This window comes from Gracilinanus agilis, chromosome 6, assembly GCF_016433145.1.
Source record: "Gracilinanus agilis isolate LMUSP501 chromosome 6, AgileGrace, whole genome shotgun sequence".
In the NCBI taxonomy this organism is placed as follows: domain Eukaryota; kingdom Metazoa; phylum Chordata; class Mammalia; order Didelphimorphia; family Didelphidae; genus Gracilinanus; species Gracilinanus agilis.
The window spans coordinates 178,191,829-178,209,411 of NC_058135.1; the positions used below are offsets into that span (position 1 = coordinate 178,191,829).

Consider the following 17,583-nt stretch of genomic DNA (forward strand, 5'->3'; position numbering starts at 1 on the left):
ATATCCTTTGACCCAGCAATACCACTACTAGGCTTATATCCCAAAGAGACAAAAGAAAGAGGGGAAAGATCCCACAGGTATAAAAATATTTATAGCAGCTTCTTTTGTAGTGAAAAACTGGAAGCAAAGGGAGGACCCATCAATTGGGAATGGTTTAACAAATAATTATATATATATACATATATATATATATATAAAGAAATATTGACCCATAAGAAATGATTAAAGGAGAAAGTTTCAGAGAAACCTGGGTAGAATTGCATGAACTGATACAAAATAAAATGACAGCCAGTAGAAAATTTTATACGATAACAACCACATTGTAAAGAAAATTAATTTTAAAGACAAGAACTTCCTGGTCAGTTCAATAACTAAACATAATTCTATAGGATATATGATGAAACATCCTACTTCCTAAGAGTGTAATTATTCAAAACAGAATGACACTTACATTTTTGGACATGACCAGGTTTATTTTTTATTTTGCTTGACAATGCTTATTTCTTTTCTTATTTTTGTTTTTTTTTAAACCCTCACCTTCCGTCTTGAAGTCAATACTATGTATTGGCTCCAAGGCAGAAGNTATATATACATATATATATATATATATATAAAAAGAAATATTGACCCATAAAAAATGATTAAAGGAGAAAGTTTCAGAGAAACCTGGGTAGAATTGCATGAACTGATACAAAATAAAATGACAGCCAGTAGAAAATTTTATACGATAACAACCACATTGTAAAGAAAATTAATTTTAAAGACAAGAACTTCCTGGTCAGTTCAATAACTAAACATAATTCTATAGGATATATGATGAAACATCCTACTTCCTAAGAGTGTAATTATTCAAAACAGAATGACACTTACATTTTTGGACATGACCAGGTTTATTTTTTATTTTGCTTGACAATGCTTATTTCTTTTCTTATTTTTGTTTTTTTTTAAACCCTTACCTTCCGTCTTGAAGTCAATACTATGTATTGGCTCCAAGGCAGAAGAGTGGTAAGGGTAGGCAATGGGGGTCAAAAGTGACTTGCCCAGGGTCACACAGCTGGGAAGTGTCTGAGGCCAGATTTGAACCTAGGACCTCCTGTCTCTAGGCCTGGCTCTCAATCCACTGAGCTACCCAGCTGCCCCCATGCTTATTTCTTAAAAGGGTTTTCTTTTTCTTTTTTTTTCAGGGCTTGTGTGTTGATTGGATTTTTTGTTTTTTTCTTTTTATGAGACGGTAAAAAGGGATCAGCCAAAGTATTGCCTAAAGGGGTAAAACTACATAGCACAGTGGATAGAGTGTCTGGATTCAAATATGACCTTAGTTACTTTTTAGCTATGTGATCTTGGGCAAGTCACTTAACCCATATCTAGCCCTTGCCCATCTGCCTTAGAGTTGTCTGACTCTAGTTGTCTGTCTAAGACAGAAAATAAGGGTTTTTAAAAATAGTATTGCTCAAACAAAGAAAAAAAGACAACTAAATCATTTAAAAGAAAATGCACAAATGAGAATAAAAGGAAAAGACACTGATAAACAGGACACCTTTTAAAAAACAAGCTTTAAGTGAAGATTCATGATTTCACATGCAATCACCTTTTTCTATTCTATTTTGTTTCTAAAAATGTTCTTTTTTGAGAGTTTTGGAAACAGAATTAAAAATTTTTTTAAAAAAGAATCTGAAAGGGGGCAGCTGGGTAGCTCAGTGGATTGAGAGCCAGGCCTAGAGACAGGAGGTCCTAGATTCAAATCCAGCCTCAGACACTTCCCAGCTGTGTGACCCTGGGCAAGTCACTTGACCCCCATTGCCTACCCTTACCAATCTTCCACCTATAAGTCAATACACAGAAGTTAAGGGTTTAAAATTTAAAAAAAAAAAAAAAGAATCTGAAAGTGTGAGGTTCTGGATTCAAATCTGAATTCAGACACTTCCTATCTGTGTAACCCTGGGCAAGTCATTTAACCCCCATTGCCTAGCCCAGTGGTTCCCAAACTTTTTTGGCCTACCGCCCCCTTTCCAGAAAAAATATTACTTGGCGCCCCTGGAAATTAATTTTTTAAAATTTAATAGCAATTAATAGGAAAGATAAATGCACCTGTGGCCATCACCACCCCCCTGGATCGCTGCAGCACCCACCAGAGGGCCGTGGCGCCCACTTTGGGAATCACTGGGCTAGATCTTTCTACTTCTCTGCCTTGGAACCAATACATATTATTGATTCTAAGTCTGAAAGTATGAGTTTAAAAAAGAAAAAGAATCTGAAAGTATGAGTAAGAAGGAAAGACAGGATCACGACTTTCAGACTACACAGGAATATCACACCTTTAAAATACTTTCTTTGAAAAAAATTTATCTTTTGCCAAAAAATATTATCTTGTAGTTATGTATGTGTGTAGGCATGTGTGTTTATGTATGCATATGTGTGTGTGTGCTCCTTGAGGCAGGAGTTCTATTTCTTTTTGGCCTTCGCATCCCCAGCATCTAATACACATATCCTGGTATCTAACAAATACTGACTCAGTAAAAAGAGTTGGAGTGCTAGAAAAGATGAGCACCAAATAACAAGAAAAAATGAAACTGATTATTTTTTAACAGACACAAAGAGTATCTATTGATGTAGTAGTAATACTTGAATCACTGTCAGACCACGAGCTTGTGAGAGTGAAGATCAAAATTTCTAAAAAGCTGGAATAGCGATAATGAGAAAGACATGACAGTCAAGAGAAATCATTCAATCTTGAGCTATTTAAACAGTGAAAAATGGGAAGTGAACAGCTGAAATTATATCAACATTAATTATACTAGTTTTATGCAGAGGCTTAGCTGATGTGAAGTAGTTGCCAAAACAGGAGACCAAAGGGTTATTTATATGTAGATACAGATAAACAGATAGATATAGATATAAATATAAATATAAATATGCACACTAGTCAAAAAAACATTTACTTAAAAAACATTTACAGAAAAAAATGCCAGCCAGAGGTAATACTAATTTAGAATATAAACGTGTTTGTAAAACCTTACCAAAAAAGGATAATGGAAGAGTATAAGGGGTATCATCTCACAAAAGAGATAAAACAGAGAAGCAGTGAAGAGTAAAACCAATTTTTGAAGATGAAAATAGAATGAGGACAGCTCAGAAGATCTACAAAGATTTTTATAATAAATGATTTTTGCCATTGACCAGAAGGCCATCACAGTCCTAAAAGTGATACAGTGGGTAGAAATGGCCACAAGCAGAACACAAAACATCTACTTTCTCATTTTTATAAAATTTCCAAGATTCATTTCAACACATATTCAGGACATCCTTAATGAGAATTGCTTTTTCACAAGCAATATTCTATAAAGAACTACATTTTTACCATTATGGAATTTACTGAAAGATGCCACTTTGTTTCTGATTTGTTGAATATTAAACACCTTTGATATAGTAGAGGAAAATGCTACTTTAACAGCTCCTTTCCAAAAAAGTATCTGCCAGCCTTGCATCAAAGTTATTGCAGCTTCTTTGGAAAACCTAAAAACAGAAATGGTCTTATCCAGGGGTGCACTGATGACAAAAAATAGGTAAAGGATAAAACAAGAAGACTGTTTTGCCAGAGTGATCCATCACTTTAACGAAAAAGAAGAAAGGGAACAAACATTTATTAAATAACTAAGATGTTCCAGGACTATACTAAGTGCTTTCCAAATAGCTCATTTAAGCTTCACAACAACCCTATGAGATAGGGGGCTTTTGTACCCACTTTACAGTTGGGGAAACAGAGGAAAATGGAGGTTAAGTGACTTACCCAGGGTCATACAGTTAGTAAGTATATGAGGTCAGCTTTGAACTCAAATCTTCTTGTCTCCAGGGCCAGTGCTTCAGTCACTTGCCCCCTGCTAGTTGAGTTGCAAAAATACAATATATAGTCTAAGTTAAAGAGAAATTTCTTGAGAGAGGTGAGTTCTTCCAGATGCTCCTATTTGCAGATGACATTATACTGGTTGCATTAAGCCTTGGAAGATTGCAGAACCTCCTGGAAGAGAGCTATAACCACTTGAAAGAGTTTGGCTTGACCACACAAGAAAAATCAAGTGCATGAAGAATATCCATTACCGGGACTGCTACATGTAATTTGATGAAAAACAGCCAGAACTTATCCATCTATAACTGGGTCAGACAGTACAAAAGAACAAGTTCAGCTCAAAAATTAAACAGAAGAGCAAGGTATACTATTTGTAGGAAATTGCAGAGCTCTCTTATTGTCCTCAAACTTCTCTAGGAAATAAAAGATCCATATTTTCAATATCGTTATCCTGCCATTTTGGTTGTAGGGATCCAAGATATGGAACACAACAATCTGTAAAATGATAATAACTCAGAGAACAATGAAGAAGCATGTAGTAGGTGTGAGCAAGGCACAACCAATGAGAAATTTCAAAGAAGAAAAGAAGCCAAATATGTCATCAAGGATGCCAGGAAAAATGAGGAAGCCTTCTAGCAGGTTGGGTCAATGTCCTCACAGATGATATAAGAGAGGACAGAGACAAGAGTCATACCGGCAGGTGTGGATGGGATATAATATCCATCACTGAAAAGAAGACCCAAATTGATCACAGATCCGTTTTAATATCTCGAGGAATTAAGTAAGAAATGATGAGTTAATGTTTTTACTTTTCCCAATTTCCCATTTTTTCTGGAACTGACTGCTGATTTAAACAGATTAAATTATAGCTTTTGTGATCATATGGATTCTTTCCAGTGTTTCATCCTTTGTCCTAATTTGGTATTTGCTTCAGAGTTTTGTTCTAATCAGCCAGTAAGTTTCACCCAGGCAGCTGATTCTGAAATGACTACTATGATTGTAACCAGTTGTTTCTTTTTTCCTTATAATGGAACCAACTTCTTTTTTACCATGATCAGTGCTTACCATGTGTTGACATCTTTTGAGTGTTTATTTGACCCAGGGCCTGGCAAAGAGTAGGCATTTGAAAAATGTCTACGGAATTGAACTGGGGATGATATACATGATATATAAATGTAAATTGTCTTAACAGTCTATTAGCCTTTGGCTTCTTTCATTTCTAGATCCTGAAACGTATCTTCCAGTATAGATTTTACTTACCACCTTTGGGTCTGCCCTCGCATAGACATCATAAAAGATCAAGGTCTAAATGCTGATTTATTTTGATACTTTCATACTCTTTAGAGAAGTTCTGTATTTCTTTGCTCTTCATCACAGATGTTGACATATAAAACAGAGTGATTTTCATAGTGACCTGTTTGTGTACCCTCATCATGAGTATTACAAAATGAAATGACCAAGTGACTATGAAATGTTTCCTGTTGCATTTGGGGACTCGCCAATTCCTTTATCTGTATTTCTGAGAATTTGCAAACTGTCCTTTCTTCTAGCAATAGCTACTTTATGTCTTCTGCTTTCATTAATATTGAGAATTACAACAAGAATTTGGTGCTGTTACTCTAATAAAGAGCCAACTTGTTGGGTGCTGGATAAAAACTGCAGTTAAGTACACCAACAGTCAAACAGTTTAAGAAATGTGAAAATCTTAGCATCCTATTTTTCTATCAATAGGCCAGTATCATTGTAAAACAAAATGAGGCTACAACAGACTGAAATTTATGTTGAATTTTTTTCTGTTCCTGGTTCACTATGAGCAAAATAATTCATCACCCCAGTGGCCAACCTTCTAGGGATGAGCATTTCCACACTTGCCTAGGCTGATTCTCTGCTGATGCCAGCAGACTCAGTCTTTTACCACATCCATGCTCAAAGATTTGCCAGCTAGATACAACCTGCTTGAGCTTCAACTCTGCTAGCACTGGCTCAGGGTCATCTCCACTCTAAACCATCAGAGCAGCATTTCCTGGTGACTTAGAAACAATTACTAATTTTTTTTAAAAAAGGCAAAGAACATCCCCAGAAAGACATTCTAGGGGACAGCTAGGTGGCTCAATAGATTGAGAGTCAGGCCTAGAGATGGGAGGTCCTCAGTTCAGATTTGACCTCAGACACTTCATAGCTGTGTGACCCAGGTAAGTCACTTACCCCCTATAACATAGCCCTTCTTTCTTGGAAACAATACATGTTATTGATTCTAAGACAGAAGTTGAGGGTTTAAAAACAAAGAAGGCATTGAAGATTGCAAAACTAAAAACAGTAACTATAAGCACTTTTTAAAAATTCCTTCTGAAAAATAAAATAAAATAAAAATTCCTTCTGTTTTGCTACCAGTTCTAAGACAGAAGAGAGGGAAGGGTTGGGCAGTTGACATCAGATGACTTGCGCAGGGTCACACAGCTAAGAGTAGGCATTTTTTAAAAAGAACAAAACATTCTATACATAAATAATTTATTTATAAAAGAATACATAGGTGCTGTCCATCCACAACAAGGAAGTATCAAGCTAATATTCCACCAAAATGTTTCTCAAACAAAAAGAAAGAACAAAAGCTGGAAGTTTTTTAAACTTGTAAAAGGAATCTTAGCTTTGAGCTATCTGGATTTAGCCTCTTTTCTATAAGTTCAAAGCCATTGTTCCAAGGGTTGCTCTAGTCTCTTTCAGAAGGGTTACTTTCCTCCTTCCACAGAATGCACCAGAGTTTAACATTTTTCTATTGCTCTGTTCCTCTGAGTAGATGAGCTATACTTTCCCTCTAAATGTAGAACACACACAATTACACACACACACACACACACACACACACACACACACACACACACACACACAAAATTTCTAAACTTTCTGAGAGTCATTAATATAAGGAACTGCCATTGAGGAAATTCCCTCTGCTAATGTGAATCAATTCGTGCTCTACAAGGACAAGCTACCAGGCAGTAGCCTAGAGCCACACACAGGTAAGGTCCTTCCCAAGATGGCAGCCAGTAGAAAGGATATCTTTGCAGAGATAATGTAACATAACAAAATGTTGTGTTTCATTAAATACGTTTTAGAAAGTATCTAATCCAAAACCTCATTTATAGACGAGAAAGCTAAGGCCCAGAAAGTTTCCTGGTCATAAAAGATAGCAAGTTAGCAAAGTCAGAACTGGAACTCAGATCATCTGATTCCAAATTTATTAATTTTCCCCTCCCTCCTCAAAGCTGCTTCTCAACCTCATCTGCTAAAAAAAAGGAGGAGAAGTTGGACTTGAAGATCATCAAAGTCTCTTCCAGCTTTATAATACTATGGCCTTAAACTCCTGCAAGTATGGCATAAACCAGGGTTCCTCAGTTGGTTTTGTGGGTCTGTGTGTGTATGAGATGAAGACAAAGGAGTGGAAGTGCTGACCAGGAAATATGAAGGGCAGTGGTGGCTGGGTGAAATGCCAGGAGGGAGTCCGGCCAATAAGTCCGAAGGAGTATTTGGGATCATGCCAATAACTACTGACATTTCAACCTGTGAGTTTCTAGCCATACCTGGCTGCTTGCCAGAAATGTCTGTGGGTCAAGTCCCTGAAGGCCATGCCTTCTTCACAGACATTTAAAATGCTAAAGGGCTCTGCCTCCTATCCTATGCCCAAGGGCCTCCAAGGAAGGCCTGCTGATACCCTCCAGCTTCCTGGCTCATTTAGTATAGTCAAGTCAAGTCAACAAACATTTATTAAAAAGCTATTATTCAGTGGGCACTGTGCTAAACCCTAAAAATTCAAAGAAAGGTGAAAACAGTTTCCTTGTTACTGGAGAGAACATGCAGATTGTGTACAAATGACACACTACATACATTGAATGACAAACTGAATAGATAAATTGAAGGTCATCTCTTAGAGAAGAGACTATATTTAAAGGAGAGAGGGAAAGGCTTCTTGCAGAAGTTAGGATTTTAGCTGAGACTTGAAGAAAGCCAGGGAGCTAGTAAGCAAAGACAAGGATGGAAAGAATTTCAGGGATGAAGGATTGCCAGCAAATAGACACAGAATTAGAGGATTGAGAATCCTGTTAGAATAGCAAGGAGGCAAGTGTCACAGAGTCATAGAGTATGTGGAAGATAGTAAGGTATAAGAATCCTGGAAAAATAGGTGGAGGGCAGGTTATTAAAGGCTTTAAAAACCAGATAATGTTCTATTTGGTTGCTGGAGGAATTCGGGAACTACTGAGTTGATTGAATAGGAAGGTTACTCTGGTAACTGAGTCAATGTGGTAAAGCAGGGGTAGGGAGAATGAAGAGTTGAGATGAGATTAGGAGCTTGAGCAACTCAGGTGACTGGGGAGAGTGACCTGAATAGTAAAAGAGAAGTTTGGAAAAAGCGAAGGTTTAGGGGAAAAGATAATAAATTCCTATTTGGACATCTTTTAAAAAAAAAGATATCTGCACCCAGTTCAAGATGTCAGCAGCTGGAGATGCCAAATTGAGGATTGAGAGAGGCTAAGGCTAGATAAATGGATCTGAGAATCCTCTGCAATGAGTTAATAATTGAATCCATAGGAGCTGGTGAAATCACCAAGTGACACTGTTTCCAGTCAATAAACAAGTATTTATTAAGCATCTATTCTGTGATAAGCAATGTACTAGGTGATGGGGACACATGTATACATGTATAAAGAATGAAATAGTCCCTGAGGGCAAGAAGCTTACCTTTGATTCCTATACTATTTTTCCTGCTCTTTATACCTAAAAGAAAGAGGTCACTGAAAATAGAAATAGACTCTTAACATGTTCATACAACCTTTATTTGTTCAGATTCCTAGTGGATTTTATAAGCTACCTTCTCAAAAATGTTTCAGTAATGCCTATTGCTTTTAAAACCACCACACTTTCACAAGAAAGGTAATTTCCCATCTTCTCCATTAGAGCAAAGTAACTGTTACTTTGTCATCAATTGTCTACCACACTAAAAAATCTCAATTTGTCAATTTATGTGAGGGACACTTAGTATTTCCCTCAACTCCAAATGTAAAGTTTGCCCCTCTTTTGTCCCTCTCCCAAGCAGGCAAAAGGTCCCAAAAGATCACTCAAACCAGATTTCGATCTATTCAAACTGTGCTTTGTCCTTGTCAGTTTTCATGTGAAATTTTAGACCACTTTGGAAGTTCAGATATGTATATCATGGCAAGTAATTTTTCTTTGACCATAAATAAAAAGTAACTCATTCTGCTCAACAGACCAGTACTGTTTTTCAGAGGAAGAAAAAAAAATCTGTTAAAACTAACTACTTTTTAATTTTCCCCACACTGCCTTTTGTGTGCTCTTCTTGACCCTCAACCTCAAAAAGCTCCATTAGCTTAGTTCTTAATTTTGTGTGTGTGGTAAACCTCTGGCAAGGTAGAGAAACCTATGGGTTGGGGGGGGGGGCTGAGAGGAGGACTGGTAAAAATATTGAATATTTATTTGTCAAATTCCACAAAACTTTATTCAAATGACAAGACTGATAATAAGTCAAAAAAAGAAAGGGTTTTTATTTCCCTTGCCCTCTTCTCTTTTCTCTCTACATTCTCTTATTTGGTGACTTCATCAGCTTCTTTAGGTTCAATGAAGTGGTCCTCAAATCTCTATATATAAGCCCTAGTCTCTCTCCCTAGACTCAAAATATCAACAGCATATTAAGCATCTTAAATCATATGAAGCTCAACATGTCCAAAACGGGATGCATTACTTTTCTCTCTGAAACAAATCTTCCCAACTTCCCTATTTTTGTTCCGTCTAGTTGCCTGCATGTATAACCTCAGCATCTTCCTAGACTACTTGTTCTTCTTACTCAGTTCTTGTATCCAATTAATTGCCAGATCTTATCATTTTTATCCTCCCATCTTTCCCATACATCCCTTTTCACCACTCAAAAAACTACCTCTGACCTGGACTACTCCAGTAGGTTTTCCAATCCACCTTCCCAAATCACCAGAATCATTTCACCCCATGACACTCCCACTCATTAAGCACGAGTGGTTCCCTCTTTCTACTAGGATCAAACATAAATTCATCCATTTATCATTTAAGGCTTTTCACACCTGGCCCCATCCTAGCCTCACCTTTCCAGACTTATTGCACATTTCTCCCCCTTTTTTTTACTTCCTTTACAATCCAGTTATACTATTCTTCTGCAGTCTTCTTATATATATCACATTCCTCTTATCTCCTTGCATCCACACTGGCTGGCCATACCTAGAATGCTCTCCTTATTTTCTTGTAGAATCCCTGAGAGCTTCAGCTCAACTGTCACCTTATTCATGAGGATTTTCCTGGTCTCCCAGTAGCTAGTGCCTCCCTACTGAACCCCTTACTCTCTAGTTCCCTTCCACGCCTCCTCCAGGGTACCTTGGATCTGCATCAGATCTGTCTAGCACCTACCTATCAACGCACAAGTTCTCTCCCCTCTTCAGACTGTATATTCCTTCAGGACAAGGTCTTGTTCATTTTGGTCTTTGTATCCCCAATGGCTAGCAAAGTAGCTGGCACAAAGAAAGTATTTAATAAATGCTTTTTGACTGATTCATTTTTTTAAAATCTTGCCCTTGAATTTAGAGACCTCTGAAATGGAAACTTGGGTTCTAAAATGTCACTGCAGCTGGAAAGTATAAACCTTCATGGATTTCAAAATATGCTTTGAAGAATAAACAAGTAACTTCTTTGGGAAGATGTGTGCCAGACCTAAAGGGTAGTCTAAAAAGAGCAACATGATAAGAGTGGACAGAGGATTTAGAAGTGGTGTCAGGGGACCTGTATTTGAATCCTACATCTGCTGTGTGACTTTGGACAAATTACTTCATCTTCCTAAGCCTTCATTTCTTCATCAGTAAGATGAGAAGGTTGAACTAACTGACTTATAAGGTCCATCCTAGCTCTTAAAGCTATTATTATAATCAAAGGACACTATCTTAGCCAGTTTCATTTGAATAGCTCCCCTCCAAATGCTTTCTGCCGGAAGAGGGAAAGTGGCACAATGGATAGTGCTGGTTTTATAATCCAGAAAACTCTTGGAATGCATCCTACCTCAGACCCCTGCTAGCTGTGTGAATCTGGGCATGTCTTAATCTCTCTGAACCTCGGTTTCCTCATCCGTAAAATGGTAATTACCATTTTGCCAATAGTAACTCTGTAAGTTTGGAAAAAATCAAATGAGATAAAATATGTTTATCTGAAAACATTAAATGCATTATATAAATGGGAGCCAAAATTAATTTTGTCCCATTGGGGAGCTATGACTTCCCTATATTTCCCTTGGATATTAGGTAGAGGTAGCTTAACTTTGTTACAAAAGTCTTTTAATATGCAGGATCCATTTCTCCATGTTTTTCATGACCACTGACTGACAAAAAGCAAAATGAAATAAGGAAACCTGACCAAATACTGGTCTAAACAAGACATTAAACCTGAGAAGGGCAAAAAGAAAGGAACAGAGGCATTATGGTCAGGAAAACTTTCTTCAAGCTGACAAATGGATAATTTCTATTTTGGATTCATTCAGGACATAAAAGACTAGGGCTAAAGTTGAGCTTCCAAGAATGTTAGGAGATTGAGACTAAATTATCCTGAAGAGGAAAGATGTTTGAAAAAAATGTGCGCTGTAATTAGACATACAACAGTATTTTCATGTCCCCTTTGCTAGTCTCTTCCCTCCTATTTCTACTTCCAACAAACAAGGGAATCAGCGAGGGAGAAAAGGTATGTAATGAAACTCATACAAGTTTTAAAGTTTTCAAAGCAAACATATTTTTTGTTGTTGTTCAGGCATTTCAGTCATATTTAATTCTTCATGACCACATTTGGGATGTTCTCGGCAAAGATACTACAGTACTTTACCACTTTCTACTCCAATTCACTTTACAGATGAGGAAATTGAGGCCAATAAAATTAAATGATTTGTCCAGGGTTACATGTCTAATAAGCATCTGAGGCCAGATTGGTATTCAGGTCTTCCTGACTCCAGGCCCAGCACTCTATTCACTGCACCAACTAGCTGCTCTAACTTCTGTTTATGTATATATGTATGTGTGTATATATATATATATATATATATACATATATATATATATTTTTAAAGCATGTTTTATTCTTACAACACTATAAAGAAAATAAGATAATATTGTTCCCATTTTACTGATAAGGAAACTGAGAACCTAAGTAACTTATTACACAGCTAGGGAAAAATCTGAGGCAGGATGTGAACCATGACATGCTACCTCTCAAAACAGAATGTTTAGGCAGTTGTAAGAAATAGACAATGAGCACAACAACCCTCTCTCACATATGAGAACTAGCATTCCACATTTACTGGTGGTGTATGCTCAATATGTTACTGATCAATACAATAAAGAAAAGCAGGGTAAGGCTAAAGCAGTGATGACGAACCTTTTAGAGATCGAGCACCCANATATATGTATGTGTGTATATATATATGTATATACATATACATATACATATATATATTTTTAAAGCATGTTTTATTCTTACAACACTATAAAGAAAATAAGATAATATTGTTCCCATTTTACTGATAAGGAAACTGAGAACCTAAGTGACTTATTACACAGCTAGGGAAAAATCTGAGGCAGGATGTGAACCATGACATGCTACCTCTCAAAACAGAATGTTTAGGCAGTTGTAAGAAATAGACAATGAGCACAACAACCCTCTCTCACATATGAGAACTAGCATTCCACATTTACTGGTGGTGTATGCTCAATATGTTACTGATCAATACAATAAAGAAAAGCAGGGTAAGGCTAAAGCAGTGATGACGAACCTTTTAGAGATCGAGCACCCAAACTGCAACCCTCATGCCACATGTGAGCCACCCATGCATACACCCTGTCTTTAACCCAGACAGGGAAGGGAGAAAGTACTCCCTTTGGGTTGCTGGGCAGAGAGGCAAGTGATGTGAGAAATGTCTTTAGGCACCCATGAAGAGGAGGAAGAGGGTGCCCCCCCACCCAGTATGAGTGCCATAGGTTCACCAACAAAGAGCTAAAGGAAGCTCACTTCAGCTGAATGGCACAACACAGGAATAAAATGTTGAACTTTTTGAGGAAATTTTAGCTTTTTCTTTCTGAAGCAATTTGCTAGATGCTGAATTTGAGTTGAAAGTAGAAAAGGGTGATCTTTCAGTATGACCTATTTCCTCCCCTTGATTCTCTAAGTACTATAGCAAACATGGTAAAATAGCATAAAAGGCAGCAGAGACTTGTCTAAAATCTAATCAGATCATTAAATGCTTGGGACCCTATGAAAAAAGGGAAACCCCAATATGTAGTAGAGGAGTGGGCATTAGGTTTCAGTGATCCCATTTGTAAACCTTAGAACCCTAGAATTTAAACTTAAAAAAAAATCAATCAGTTTGCAATTGACTGGGAAAACCTCTATCATTTTTTATTTTATTTCATCCCCTTACCTTAGGTTACATTCGAGCCTTTTGTTTCACCTCTCAATTATGGAGCATTTTCAGGTTATTTTATATTTTTTAAATGTGCCATTTTATAAAAATGGGGTTCCAACAAGTCCTGTTCATATAATGGCAGAGAAACCCTGGGAGAATCATTAAGCTCCTAACATCAAATAGTGTCATTATCATTCATGCTGGGCAATCATGCTATTCAAGCTCTGAAGTTACCTACTGGTAACAAATGGCTGCTGTTTTTTTAAATTGTGCAGTTTCTCCTTAGTACTATGAATATGATACAAAATAAGCATCTACTTCCTGACCTATTTTGAAAATGAGGAAATGAAATTACTTTGAAATTCAACTTGAAAAAATCGTTAAATATCTATATTTAAACAGATCAGTCCAGATCAAAAACACCCAAAAGCAAGGGGATAATAGAGTAGTCCAGTATTCAGTAAACTCAAGTACACAAAACTACCAGGGAATAACTCTCTAGTTAAACAAGAATTTCAGGAGGAGAACACTTTGACAGAAAATAGGTTTAGACCAGTATATTACACCAGCTATCAGGAGAAGAAGTGGGGGGGGGCATCTGGGTGGCATCTGGGTGGCTCAGTGGATTGAGAGCCAGGACTAGAGATGGGAGGCCCTAGGTTCAAATCTGGTCTCATAGAGTCCCAGCTGTGTGACTCCAAACAAGTCACTCAACCCCCACTGCCCAGCCCTTACAGCTCATCTGCCTGGAAACCTAAGACCGTAGGTAAGGGTTTAAAAAAAACAACAAGAGAATAATGGGACTAGAGTATCTTTCACAACTATCTTTATGCAGAGAATGTATAACCAATTAAAGGGATAGAGATTACCAAAAAAATAAGCAATTTTGATTATATAATACATATATATAAATTCTTGGCCTGACATTCAAAACCCTCCAGAAGCATTGTTACCACTAAACTATAGTTTTATTTTCCATTATTTCCCAGTTTACTTTAATTATAAAAGAGAACAAAAAAGGTAGCCATTGTCAAATTCATATCAGTTTGCATTTCTTCAACAGACTAAATATCAACCCTCAAAACCGAGAACTTCAAAAAGAAATTTGCATTCAAGAGCTCTTTCCTCAAGCAACATGCAGGAAGTCTGAAAAGAGTAGGGAAATCTGAGTTTCTTTGGGGTCCATTTAAATCAGAAATTTTGAGAAGCACTTAAAATTTTTCAGTGATGGTATGAAAATGCCTATCATCCTTTTTTTAACAATAATTCTTCTGAAGAATGAAATGCTTCAGAATATTAACTACAGGGAAAATCTCAACTAGCTGGATTTTAGATACATTGACACCATCAATGGCTTAAAAACATCACTGAGTTTTCAGATTTTTGTTGCCAGCTCAGTCACAGTAAGCAGGAAGAGGCTTTTTAACAATTAAAACACAACGTTACATGGTGGGAGCTGTTCGAAGATAAGGATTGTGATTCACTGGTGCAAGAATGTTGCTCTTTACTTGGCTGAGCTGGAGGAAAGTTCATTCCTCCACATTTCACTTTAAAAGGTTGCCTGGATTTTATTTTGCCCCCTCCCCCATGCCCAATTTTGAGGAGTTGTAAAAACGTGAAGCCAAGGGAGATATTTGGGGAGGTGGAAAAACAGAAGGAAGCCATGACTCCTAAAGTGGACAGACAACACTGTGACCAGCAACAGGATAAGTTGAAACGGAGCAAAAATTGAGAAAGCATCAGGTAGGACTAGAGAGGGAAGAAGGGCTAAAAAGGAGAGGAGGAGCAGCCGGTTGGATCGTTCCGTACGTGACAGTTTCGCTTTCATCAAAGTGGCCTGGGGCTGGGCGGGCAGGCAAGCGCATCCGAAGGCGGCAAATTAACTTCCTGCTCCTCTGGAACCCACGGGGAGCGGGAGACCATAACAACACTGGGCTGGCCCATCCTATTCCAAGCTTTTTCCAAAAAAAACCTCCGGCCAGAAAGCTTAGGGGATAGGAGCTGAGCGGTCAGGAGGTTCTGTAATAAAGGACGGGAGGCTGAGGCGGAGGCGGAGGAAGGAAGAAAAGGCATGAGGGTTCCTGCGTAAATCCCCCCACACCCAGCCCTGGGCTCCTGCCTACCTGCTGCCTTCGCCCGCGCGGCTCAGAGAGAGGAGCAGGACCAGAGCGGGGCAGGTTCCCCGCGACAGCCTCCGTGGACCAGCTCCAAGCGAGGAGGGAGGAGAGGCGGGCTCGGGCTTTCTGTCCATCCTGCGGGGCAGGCTCCGCTCTGCTCTCTGCGCAGAGGGACCCGAGGGGGCCCCTCTGCGTCCTCCTGCTCCTCTTACGATGCAATCAATTCCCCCCAGCGGCGGCGGCGGCGGCGGCGGCAGCAGCAGCAGCCGCAGCAACAGGCACCCGTCTGCGAAGCGGTGGCAGCCGCCGGGCGGGGGCCCTAGGGAGGCGGAGGAAGAAGGAGGGGGGAGAGGGGAGGGGGAGATGGAGGGAGAGGAGGTGGTGTCTGTACTGAGCTCGCGCTTCCTCTTTGTAATCTGAAGGGCTCGGGGTAGCGGAGGCTCCAAGTGGGGGAGGCAGGAAAGAAAGCAGAGAGATGCGCCCGGACTACGGTAGCCACCGGGGTGGCCGCCGACACTCAGCCTTGTGACTTTTTCTCAGGCGGCAGGACAACGTCCCGGGCCTGTCACATGGAGGGAACAGCTGCTGCAGTGCGGGTCTGGCGGGTGCTTCGCCTCGGCCTCTCTACTGGCCAGCTCTGCCCTGGGGCACGCTGCCCTACGAGTCTGGGGAAAGAGCGGACTCTTAAAAGACTGGGCTAGAGGAGCTACAAACTCTAAGGCCACCGGGGGCAGGTGAGAGTGGATTGAGAAAGGAGGGGTGGTGGAGAGGGAGTGGGCAGTTGCCCACCTACCCCGCCTCCTGGGGAGCCACTTGCTTTTCCCCAAAACCGTTTCACCCTCCTCTTTTCCTCTTCCCGACTCCTTTTTGGCCCTGAGGAGATGACCGCAGTCTGCATTCTATCCAAGCAGCTGCCGGGTCAGGATTAGAATCTGGGCCGTAGCGGGTTTGGGAACGCGCGCGCGCGCACACGTGTGTGTGTGTGTGTGTGTGTGTGTGTGTGTGTGTGTGTGTGTGTGCTTTGCTGACNGTGTGTGTGTGTGTGTGTGTGTGTGTGTGTGTGTGTGTGTGTGTGTGTGCACTTTGCTGACTCTCAGAGGGAGGTCTGATTGCACAGTCTGTACCCAACCATCTATTTATAGCAGCCCAGCCAACAGCAGGGCGCAGTTATTAAGGCCCGGTCTGCACCCTCTTCCTTTCTCAGCAACTGGCACGACTATCTCGCTGTGGGATACCTCTGTCCAGTTCTCCCCTTCCCAGTCCACTTTCGCCTTTTCTGCACCGCCCCCCACCCTTTATGGAAAATGATTGAAGGGAGGATCCAAGCTACTTTGCCGAAGTGCACCTCCAAATTACCCAGAGATGTCAGGGGCCAAATAGGAAGGACAAAGAAAGTATTCCCTCACTCCCCCCGGAAAAGAAAAAAAAAAAAAAAAAAGCCCTAAATGTTGCTGCGGCCTGGAAACAGAGGCAGGAAATCTCTATCCTAAGGAATTTGGTAAAAAAAAAAAAAAAAAAAAGCAAAAGGAACTACAAATGTCAAAACGAGCTCAAGAAAACCGCCTTTCCCCATCTCAAAGCAACAAATCTGCATGGTCAATCCAAGCTAAACTCCTCCCCCTTTCCCACTTAGAATGAAATTTTGACAGAAAATACAGTCCTTCCAGAAAAGACACTAATTAACCGTATAAGCTTGGACAAAAGCTCTGGGTCTCAGTTCCCTACACTGTAAAATAAGAACGTTGGATTCTCAGGCCTCTAAGGTTCCATCCAATTCCAAATCAATGATCATTTGATCTTCAGAACCCATCAGATAAGATAGGTGCTCTAATGGGAAAAATTTGGGTCTTGAAATAAAAAAAAATACTTTCTTGGGGAAAAGAGGAGTGGAATTTTAATAAGATTGTTTCCTCCTAACTCAAAAGATAGGCTGTTGAGATTACAAAAAGAATTTACTGGGGTGAGGGGACTATCTGACTTAGGTTTATTTCACAGATTCAGGGACATGGTTTGGTTTTGTTTTGGGTTTTTTTTTCAGCCTTGAACAAGAGCAAAAGACAGGTTGTGTTGTTGTTGGTGGTGGTTTTATTAGCTCGATGACACATACCCGATAGGGAGTGGTACGTTTTCAGCAACACATAACCAAGTACAGAAAT

The 17,583-nt window shown here is 39.5% G+C and overlaps 1 protein-coding gene across 5 annotated transcripts in view; it reads right to left on the bottom strand.

Moving 5' to 3' along the window:
• The window catches only part of TBC1D1 (TBC1 domain family member 1), a 315,182-nt gene extending 298,857 nt beyond the window's left edge, over positions 1–16,325 (bottom strand). For 3 of the 5 annotated variants that reach the window (XM_044681366.1, XM_044681365.1, XM_044681364.1), the window contains exon 1: positions 15,434–16,325. The gene's annotated coding sequence lies outside the window, so the exon portion shown is untranslated. The remainder of the gene's footprint in view (positions 1–15,433) is intronic. The other 2 variants (XM_044681368.1, XM_044681367.1) reach the window with 1 other exon arrangement.
• Positions 16,326–17,583: the final 1,258 nt, after the last annotated feature.